At 38.0% G+C, this 11,337-nt stretch overlaps 1 long non-coding RNA gene across 1 annotated transcript; it reads left to right on the forward strand.

Moving 5' to 3' along the window:
* Positions 1-5,741: 5,741 nt before the first annotated feature.
* On the forward strand, positions 5,742-7,311 carry LOC137038352 (uncharacterized). The gene is made up of 4 exons (XR_010897466.1): positions 5,742-5,862; positions 6,097-6,145; positions 6,882-7,034; positions 7,236-7,311. It is a non-coding gene; the product is annotated as an uncharacterized lncRNA (long non-coding RNA).
* Positions 7,312-11,337: the final 4,026 nt, after the last annotated feature.

The raw sequence follows: 11,337 nt of genomic DNA on the forward strand, positions 1-11,337 counted from the left end.
ACTCTTGGTTATGAGTGTCGTAACCACACTTTGGTTATGACGCTATCGTTAGCCTATTTTTACAAAAACAGCTTCTACGGGGCGATAGTGTAAGATACAAGGTAATGGAGCCTTTTATGCATTGTCGTGTTTCTTTATAAATAAAAAATGAAAAAATGGGAGTCTTTAAACGCCTCTTATGTAAAGTTATTCACTGTCAAAGTGACTCAAAAATGAATGGGAATCAATGGGATGCTAACAGCAGGTGATGGCTTGGTTAGCAATGGCCGCCCCTATGGGTGGAACCTTTCCGAGTGCTAGATTACCCCCTTGGGTGAAGAAGACCACAAGTCCCAAGATGCTGCGCTCAAACTTTGCATCATCAAACTAGGCATTTGTTATTGTTATAAATGAATTCATTGGTTTTGTTTAACTCTGAAACAATTTTCGAGTTGCGTTGTGGTAAAAATAGCTACGGGTAACGCCAGCTGATTGAGGAGTGCAACCATTCTACGTCATCAACCTAGAACGCAAACAAAATGGCGCCGCCCATGGTCCAAATATAAAATCAATTTTTTAAATAAAGTAGATCTTTCATGGGTTTTCTACTACATATTTCAGTAAGAGACATTGTTTATGTTATATTAAGCCATACAAGTCTCAATGCCATGGGATCCCTTTATAACCCCTTTTAAAGCAGGGTACACACTGTGCAATTTATAATAGTTCTTTACGATGGTTTCTTGTCAGACTGTATGATATGAGGTGCAAAAAAGGATACACAAAAATAAATTCTGGTGTTTTATATCAATGAATGACGCGGTCAGTGACAGCCCGGCTATCCACTGTTATGGTGTTCCACCCTGTTATGCTCCGTTCCTTCCTGTTAAACTAGTCGGTTCGACCCTGTTATAGTCATTTTTAAATAATAATTTGACAGCAACGTTAAATGGTTTGCATATTTATGTCTTATTTTGGGAGGTGAGGAGCATTTACAGTGGCTACTGTATATGTTTTTGAACACATTTGTATAATTAACCATCCTGTTTGGCAAAAATGGGTACAACATGTACCTGCTCTTAATAATCATTCCCCTGCTGGAAAAACCAGCATAGACCAGCATAATTCCCATGCTGGTCTATGCTGGTCAATGCTGGTTTATGCTGGTCTGGTGCTGGTCTATGCTGGTTACCAACATACCAACATACCATGGTCACCAGCATACCAATATACCATGCTGGTCACCAGCATACCAGCATCCCATGCTGGTCATACCAGCATACCAGCACCAAAACACAACATATGCTGGTCTTGCTGGTACGACCAGCTATGCTGGTCTATGCTGGTTTTTCCAGCAGGGATCAATAATTGTTTTGTTATTGTTTCAATAAAAAAAGAAAAAGAAAAAAAACACCACTATGGCATAAGGCACCTCTACTATTCAAGAAAAGATGCTATTTGTAGCAGGGCTGTGAAAGGGCAAGAGTTGGCAACATGCACAACTAGAACAAGATAGAGCAGACTATGCCACCCCGTTTCTATAAACGGGGAAATTTATACCCATATAGGACACAGGTTCGTTACCACTGAATACAGGAGATGTGGATGTAAATACAAAACTCCTTTATTTCACAATAAATCGCAATTCTTTAAAGATGTAAACAAAACTGTAGACTAAACAAAGAAGAAGAAGAAAAAGAAACTCCAGGCTGAGGCTTATTAGCTAGCTGGACAGTGAGTATTCGAAAGACACACTACTCACCCAATTATGCTCCATCCACACTTACACAGTGACAGCACACACACTCAATGAGGAAGACACAGTTGTCAAATGGCAAACACTCTGAGAAACACCACCACAGGGCAAAAGTAGCTAGATTCCCTCACTGGGGCCCTTAGCACCTGAAATACAAAGAGAAAATATAAAACCAGACACATTTACTCTAACACACATTCAATTCACAACTTGCACTAGAATAAGTTCAAACCATAAAGGAGAGCAACAATAAATCAATTTACTGGCCACAGCGAGGTAGCCTACATGCACTCATATATATTTACATCAAAAGGCTTATAAACCTATACATAACATGGAACAGCAAGGGGTAAACAAAACAAGAAATGAAACCATATACAAATGAAAACAAGTAAATAATCAGGTTTCAAATGAAATCACATGAAATACACCAAAATAGACAAACGAACACACTGCTGGTGGCATTATAAGAGGTGGGGCGCTAAACGCGCAGCATTAACAGCACATCTCACATTACGTGATGGCTCAAACTTCAGCCACCCTTCACCTAAACCACCAGCATAAAGCAAAAACATAATTAATCAAAATTCAAAATGGTCAGTCGTAAAATAGCAGCAGAACAAACAGTGCAGACTTAATGTTGTCTAAGGAGCATTTGAGCCTGAAGTCCACAGCAAAGAAGTGCTCCTGAGCAGTGCCCCACCAGAGAAAGATCGCTAAACTAAACTCACAGGGTTTCAGTTACTCACAGCTTTAGCTGTAGTCGACAAACTGCAAACATGCAGGTGTGCCATCAGAGCTCACACAAACTGGGGGTGAAAAAGCCTTCCCCCAACAGCAAAGTCGCCCCATGCACACCCAGGTGACAAGCTCCGCTTTAAAGCTACACTATGTAACTTTTTTTGTTACTTAGCTAAAAACACTTAGTTCTTTCAAAAATATGTGCTCATTAATGTATATTTACTTCTATAAAGTATTCTCATAAGTTTATAATATGCCATTGAAAATACATACGGGTGAGGGGTTCGAATGCCAGTCGCCATGCTGCACCTCCATTTTGAAAGTACATTAGCCAAAGAGGGACATACCCATAAATTCACACTCGAGGGCACCGTGTCGAATGTGCAGAGGGGGATTGCCATGTTAATCTTGGACTAAATTGGCCACCGTAGGAGTTAAAACGAAATCAGAATTGAGAGGAACAGAAACTAATATTCACTGGATGGTCATATACCTTTACACCGCTAGATGGGGGGAAATATCACACAGTGTAGCTTTAAATAGGCGAGGATCGGCAGCCAATAGGCCGTCACACCCGTAGACGCCCCATAGACTTACGCTGCCTATTGGAGCGGATGTATCAGCGCGGCGCCATCTTGGATGGTCCCCAATGCGCCGCTCCCTGCATTTATTTCTACTGAGGAAGATGTATTCTCAACTACAATGATCATAACTCCCCGAGTTTTTACCAGATTTTCACACGGTTTGGTTTGTTACAAACTGCAGAGTCTGAGTTATGATACAGGATGCTGTCACACGAGCTTTAACTAAGACATATGGTAGACTATGGCATATTGATAAATGTATAAATGTATAAATGAATAAATTTTATATTTTAATAAAGAAACAAGTTTGATTTTTCACTTGAATTTATTTCTCTCTCACACACACACACACACACACACACACACACACACACACACACACACACACACACACACACACACACACACATGTTGGTCTATGTGGTTTACAGGGACTCTCCATAGGCGTAATGGTTTTTATACCGTACAAACCGTATTTTCTATCCCCTTACACTGCCCCTGCCCCTAAACCTACCCATCACAGGAAACATTCTGCATTTTTACTTTCTTAAAAAAAAAAACATCATTTAGTATGTTTTTAAGGCCATTTGATATATGAGGACATTTGATATGTCCTCATAAACCACATTTATAGTGTAATACCAGTGTAATACCCATGTAGTTATACAAATTTGTAATACATAATAACACAAATAATACATATTTGTAATTCAAATACATAAACCACATAAACAGGCTCACACACACACACACACACACACACACACACACACACACACACACACACACACACACACACACACACACACACACACACACACACACACCCCTTCTGTAACACATAAGCTCCCATATATACTGTACCAGCTCAGAATTTTTTTTTTTTTAAAGGCCTAAAGTAAACGTTATAATTCCAGGTCATTCCAGCATCTTACATTACACTGTCAGGCTTGCAACTGGGACTGGGGAGCTAAAATCCTTTAAAAAGAACTGTTTTGCACACTGTTTTTCACTTCTTGCATATGCTGAATCGTGCTGGATCACGCTGCAGCACGTCATGAGGTCTACGTATATTATGTCTACACTGTAAAAAATTATTTAGAAAAAAAGTTACCTGGTTGCCTTAAAATTTTGTGTTCATTGAAATTTAAATGTTGAGTTGACGCAGTGAAACATGCCAAATAGATGTTTTATCAAAAATGTTATGTGGTTCAGATACTATAATATTTTGAGTTTCTATTTATTAAACAAATTTCCTTCATTGTATCAACTCAAATTTTTAATTTCAATAAACTCAAAATGTTAAGGCAACCAGGTTACTTACTTTTTTAAGTTAAACCAACAGAAATAGTTTACAATGTATGGTCACACCCGCCATTCAGGGGATCATTACACTAATTAGGACGGGACCTAGACCACCCTGCTGCATATTGTTTAACATTTACATTTTTAACATTTGTGATAACTATGTACAGTGTAACAAATAAAACTAAAAAAATGTACTGGTAATTTTATGTCAGTAGCCTACATTATCCAAGTTCATGGAAATGTCCGTTAACCCTTAAAACACATGCTAATGCAATGTGTAATTCAAAATACAGGTAAAAACTATACAGAAAATTTGTTCATATTTTTAGAGTATATTGTGTACTTTTTCCCTCCAACACTTATGAACCCAAAATGTTACCGAATACCAGGAATTTGTACCCTTTTATTCTCTGAAATTTTTTGGGGACCCCTTAGAACCTGGAGGACCCCTGTTTGAACCTCCTTAACCTATCCATTTCACCAAACCTTTCCCTAAATTACCCTCTTACATCAATAGCAGCAAAACTGCTTAGCAATGCAGCATGACACAATAAGTACATATAACAATTTGACTGTAAAGCCCAGATACCATAACAGAAAGTGACTCATTTGAGTTTGATTAATTATTAGTTTTAAAACATTATTCTGACATCTTTCTTTCTTATCAAACCCTGACAAAGAAACAATCAGGGAGGCCACACAACTTGTAATGTGAGTTATCAGTATCCACCTACAGTAGCTACAAACGTTGAGGCTTCACTTAAAAAAATGTCTGAAGTCAGACAGTCAGCATTAATCTTTTCTCCTAATAAATAAAATATCACTAGCTGAAACTGGACTCCAAATCAAGGTAAGACATGATTTAACCTCTTTTTCACCCAGATACAGTGTTTAATCAAATAGCCTATCAATAATAATGAATGGTGGAGGAATATGGTGACTGTTAAAGATGCTATAATTGCTTCAACATTTAACCAAGTAAGTTTTATCTTAATCGTTTTATAAGGTGTATTGTGTATGTGTGGATGTACAGAGATAGCTGTCAAGATTGTTTACTTCAGAGTTCACGCTCTCCCATTTATTCAGAGAAAATAATTTCATAAATGCATTTTTAAATGCCACTTACAGGTTAGAATTTTGTTAGAACAAGTTAGAATTTGTTTTTAAGTCATGTCAGTCAAGGCAGTGAATGGATTTACTCAAGTAAAGCTTATACTTATAACCACATTTATATTATTGATTTTATATTTTTAATTATTAATTAAATATATTATTATTATTAAGTAATAAATGTTTTTAGGCTTAAAAAGAAAGATATAAACATAACCTGCCCAAATATATATTTTTCCCCACACAGGCATGGAACTTGTTACGATGAAACTGCGAATCATAATCATGTTGTATGCGATTTCTTCATTGGAAATACAAAGCCTGAGTCATGCACAGGAAGTGATTGAGGAAGTGCTTGGGCTAAATACAAGGCGTATGATGCTGGTAAGCATGCTTAATGGAATGCAACACCGACCTGTTTTGTTTTCTTTGTTGGCATTTTGCAGTCTGATAAGCCACATTTTTAATCAGAGTGAAGTCAAAACCATCTATGCACTGCAGTTATATGTACTGTTTTCCTTATCTGAATGAGAATGCGTTGATTGCACTGATAGAGATGTAGACACATTTAGCTACTGATACACTTAAAAAACATTCTGTCTCCCATCTAAATTCCAGCCACCTTACAAGGATGAAAGTGAAAATAACCTAAAGACTGAAGGGCAGGGTGAGTGTTATTTAAAGATATGGGTGGGTTGTCCAACAAAGTTAAACTTGTGATTCAATGCAATTAATATGAATGCATTAATAACAATTATTAATCAAAAGAACAATGTATTTCATAAAACATGATAAAAACATTGGAACAATTGTGCATTCAGTATACGCTGTGAAAATATTTGGTTAAAAAGCAAAGAAACATGATGATGCATTTAGATTTTGGAATAATCTTAGAAATCGTGAAAGAAACCAAATTTTTCAACTATAGGATTTTCGTTTTGATGGAATCTGTTAACTGCATACTTGTTTGTTAGGTATGTTTTGATGCATGGCAGCTGGTTTAAACTGGTTTATGCTGGTCCAAGCTGGTTAAATACAGGTCCTAAGAAACTAGCTCCAGCTCCAGCTGCCAGCTTCAAAACATACCTAACCAGAATATGCTGTTTTTTTGTAAACCTAAATATAGACAGAGTGAGAGAGACACAGGATAGTATCTAATAAACAGATACTGTAAATATATGTTTTACTATGAAATTAGTAAATAAACTAGTAACTCAGCGTTTTTAATGAAATATAAAATAAAAACCTATTATTTTAGCTTTAATAACAATTCTAACAGCATCTTTATGTTTTTGATTACCACAGAAATGATGCAGTATTTCAATTTGACCCCCAGGTTCTGAGTAAAGAAAATGTATGAATGACTTTTATTGTGTGTAAGATTTCTTCTTGGTTTTTGACAGTCAATTGGAAATCATTCAAATACTTGATCAGCATCAAAATAAATTCTTCGAGGGAAATGGTACAGGATCGCTTGAGGACACTTCTTCAAGCATACTCATTTCCATATAGGAGCAGCCAAAATGTCATTATAACCAATATGAATCTCAGTACAAGTAAGACTTTTTAGTAATATTGATCTTCATAAATCATAATGCTAAAATATTAGAATACTTACTACTACAGTTACTCTTAAAATGACAAAAAGTACACTGTATACAGTATACTAGAAGAAAACCAATAGATGTCAAATGTGTGCATTCCATCAGGAAGCATTCATTAATACTGGATATTCAATTCTGATCTATATTTCACAGCTCAACCTCTAAAACTGTTCAAATATACAACTGACATAAAAATCAATGCTTCAAGAGAAGTAACTGAACAATTAAGGGACCTGATGCGTGAACAGAAATTTCCTATGTGCATCAAGAAAGGCATGAAAATCTCAAGTGCAAACATCACTACAGGTAAGAGAAGTATAGGTAGCCTAACGCACTCTGTCTATATTAATCTGATAAGGTATACCTATGTGCTCAAAAATCTTATCAAATAAATTTTCAGTGTGTGTCTCAAATTCGAGCAAAACCGAGTGCAAGTGTGAGAATCAATACTCTTGGCCCTCTGAACAATGCTCTGAACATGGTGTGTGTGGCCACAGTCAAAATGGTTCGTGTGGATGCATCGCTTCTCTTCCAACTGACGGAGCGTTCTGCCGGCCGCCACCTGGTAAAGAGTCTCTCTTTATTTCTAATCCAAGTTGACAATTGGCTTGATTTTGAAGTCTGAAGCAGTTTTTGACAGCTTGATTTTTTCATCTTTTTTAATGTTTGCAGCTCCACAAAAGACATTCAAATATACCATTGACATTAAAATCAATGCTTCAAGAGAAGCCGTGATAGAGCGCTTGAGGGCGTTGATTCGTGGACAGAAATTCCCCATGTGTGTCAAGAAAGGCATGAAAATCTCACGTGCAAACATCACTATAGGTAAGAGAAGTATAAGCGAGTGATACTGTTGTGTTCACATTCATCAAATATATTTTTCCTCTCTATTGCATCCAAAATTGTAATTATTTGTTTAATTTTCAGTGTGTCGCTCAAATTCGAGCAAAACTGAGTGCAAGTGTGAGAATCAATACGCTTGGCCCTCTGAACAATGCTCTGAACATGGTGTGTGTGGCCACAGTCAAAATGGTTCGTGTGGATGCATCGCTTCTCTTCCAACTGACGGAGCGTTCTGCCGGCCGCCACCTGGTAAAGAGTCTCTCTTTAGTTCAAATCCTTATTGACAATTGGCGTGATTTTGAAGTCTTATGGAGTTGATGACTGGTATGTTATTTTCATCTTTTCTCAATGTTTGCAGCTCCACTGAAGTCATTCAAATATACCATTGACATTAAAATCAATGCTTCAAGAGAAGCCGTGATAGAGCGCTTGAGGGCGTTGATTCGTGGACAGAAATTCCCCATGTGTGTCAAGAAAGGCATGAAAATCTCAAGTGCAAACATCACTACAGGTAAGAGAAGTATAATTGGAGTAACACCGCTCTGACCACATGTGTTCCCTTTAACATGATGATTATTTGTTTTATTTTCAGTGTGTCACTCAAATTCAAGCAAAACCGAATGCAAGTGTGAGAATCAATACGCTTGGCCCTCTGAACAATGCTCTGAACATGGTGTGTGTGGCCACAGTCAAAATGGTTCGTGTGGATGCATCGCTTCTCTTCCAACTGACGGAGCGTTCTGCCGGCCGCCACCTGGTAAAGAGTCTCTCTTTAGTTCAAATCCTTATTGACAATTGGCTTGATTTTGAAGTCTTATAGAGTTTATGTCTGGTATGTTATTTTCATCTGTTCTCAATGTTTGCAGCTCTCCTGAAGTCATTCAAATACACCATTGACATTAAAATCAATGCTTCAAGAGAAGTCGTGATAGAGCGCTTGAGGGCGTTGATTCGTGGACAGAAATTCCCCATGTGTGTCAAGAAAGGCATGAAAATCTCCAGTGCAAACATCACTATAGGTAAGAGAAGTATAAGCGATTGATACTGTTGTGTTCACATTCATCAAATATATTTTTCCTCTCTGTTGCATCCAAAATTGTAATTATTTGTTTAATTTTCAGTGTGTCGCTCAAATTTGAGCAAAACTGAGTGCAAGTGTGAGAATCAATACTCTTGGCCCTCTGAACAATGCTCTGAACATGGTGTGTGTGGCCACAGTCAAAATGGTTCGTGTGGATGTATCGCTTCTCTTCCAACTGACGGAGCGTTCTGCCGGCCGCCACCTGGTAAAGAGTCTCTCTTTAGTTCAAATCCTTATTGACAATTGGCTTGATTTTGAAGTCTTATAGAGTTTTTGACTGGTATGTTATTTTCATCTTTTCTCAATGTTTGCAGCTCCACTGAAGTCATTCAAATACACCATTGACATTAAAATCAATGCTTCAAGAGAAGCCGTGATAGAGCGCTTGAGGGCGTTGATTCGTGAACAGAAATTCCCCATGTGTGTCAAGAAAGGCATGAAAATCTCCAGTGCAGACATCACTACAGGTAAAAGAAGTATAATTGGAGTAACACCGCTCTGACCACATGTGTTCCCTTTAACATGAAGATTATTTGTTTAATTTTCAGTGTGTCGCTCAAATTCAAGCAAAACCGAATGCAAGTGTGAGAATCAATACTCTTGGCCCTCTGAACAATGCTCTGAACATGGTGTGTGTGGCCACAGTCAAAATGGTTCGTGTGGATGCATCGCTTCTCTTCCAACTGATGGAGCGTTCTGCCGACCGCCACCTGGTAAAGAGTCTCTCTTTAGTTCATATCCTTATTGACAATTGGCTTGATTTTGAAGTCTTATAGAGTTTATGACTGGTATGTTATTTTCATCTTTTCTCAATGTTTGCAGCTCCACTCATGTCATTCAAATACACCATTGACATTAAAATCAATGCTTCAAGAGAAGCCGTGATAGAGCGCTTGAGGGCGTTGATTCGTGGACAGAAATTCCCCATGTGTGTCAAGAAAGGCATGAAAATCTCACGTGCAAACATCACTACAGGTAAGAGAAGTATAAGCGAGTGATACTGTTGTGTTCACATTCATCAAATATATTTTTCCTATCTGTTGCATCCAAAATTGTATTTATTTGTTTAATTTTCAGTGTGTCGCTCAAATTCGAGCAAAACTGAGTGCAAGTGTGAGAATCAATACGCTTGGCCCTCTGAACAATGCTCTGAACATGGTGTGTGTGGCCACAGTCAAAATGGTTCGTGTGGATGCATCGCTTCTCTTCCAAATGACGAAGCGTTCTGCCGGCCGCCACCTGGTAAAGAGTCTCTCTTTAGCTCAAATCCTTATTGACAATTGGCTTGATTTTGAAGTCTTATAGAGTTTATGACTGGTATGTTATTTTCAACTTTTCTCAATGTTTGCAGCTCTCCTGAAGTCATTCAAATACACCATTGACATTAAAATCAATGCTTCAAGAGAAGCCGTGATAGAGCGCTTGAGGGCGTTGATTCGTGGACAGAAATTCCCCATGTGTGTCAAGAAAGGCATGAAAATCTCCAGTGCAAACATCACTACAGGTAAGAGAAGTATAATTGGAGTAACACCGCTCTGACCACATGTGTTCCCTTTAACATGAAGATTATTTGTTTAATTTTCAGTGTGTCGCTCAAATTCAAGCAAAACCGAATGCAAGTGTGAGAATCAATACTCTTGGCCCTCTGAACAATGCTCTGAACATGGTGTGTGTGGCCACAGTCAAAATGGTTCGTGTGGATGCATCGCTTCTCTTCCAACTGACGGAGCGTTCTGCCGGCCGCCACCTGGTAAAGAGTCTCTCTTTAGCTCAAATCCTTATTGACAATTGGCGTGATTTTGAAGTCTTATAGAGTTTATGTCTGGTATGTTATTTTTATCTTTTCTCAATGTTTGCAGCTCCACTGAAGTCATTCAAATATACCATTGACATTAAAATCAATGCTTCAAGAGAAGCCGTGATAGAGCGCTTGAGGGCGTTGATTCGTGGACAGAAATTCCCCATGTGTGTCAAGAAAGGCATGAAAATCTCCAGTGCAAACATCACTATAGGTAAGAGAAGTATAAGCGATTGATACTGTTGTGTTCACATTCATGAAATATATTTTTCCTCCCTGTTGCATCCAAAATTGTAATTATTTGTTTAATTTTCAGTGTGTCGCTCAAATTTGAGCAAAACTGAGTGCAAGTGTGAGAATCAATACTCTTGGCCCTCTGAACAATGCTCTGAACATGGTGTGTGTGGCCACAGTCAAAATGGTTCGTGTGGATGTATCGCTTCTCTTCCAACTGACGGAGCATTCTGCCGGCCGCCACCTGGTAAAGAGTCTCTCTTTAGCTCAAATCCTTATTGACAATTGGCGTGATTTTG

Source organism: Pseudorasbora parva, chromosome 13 (assembly GCF_024679245.1).
Source record: "Pseudorasbora parva isolate DD20220531a chromosome 13, ASM2467924v1, whole genome shotgun sequence".
Lineage (NCBI taxonomy): Eukaryota > Metazoa > Chordata > Actinopteri > Cypriniformes > Gobionidae > Pseudorasbora > Pseudorasbora parva.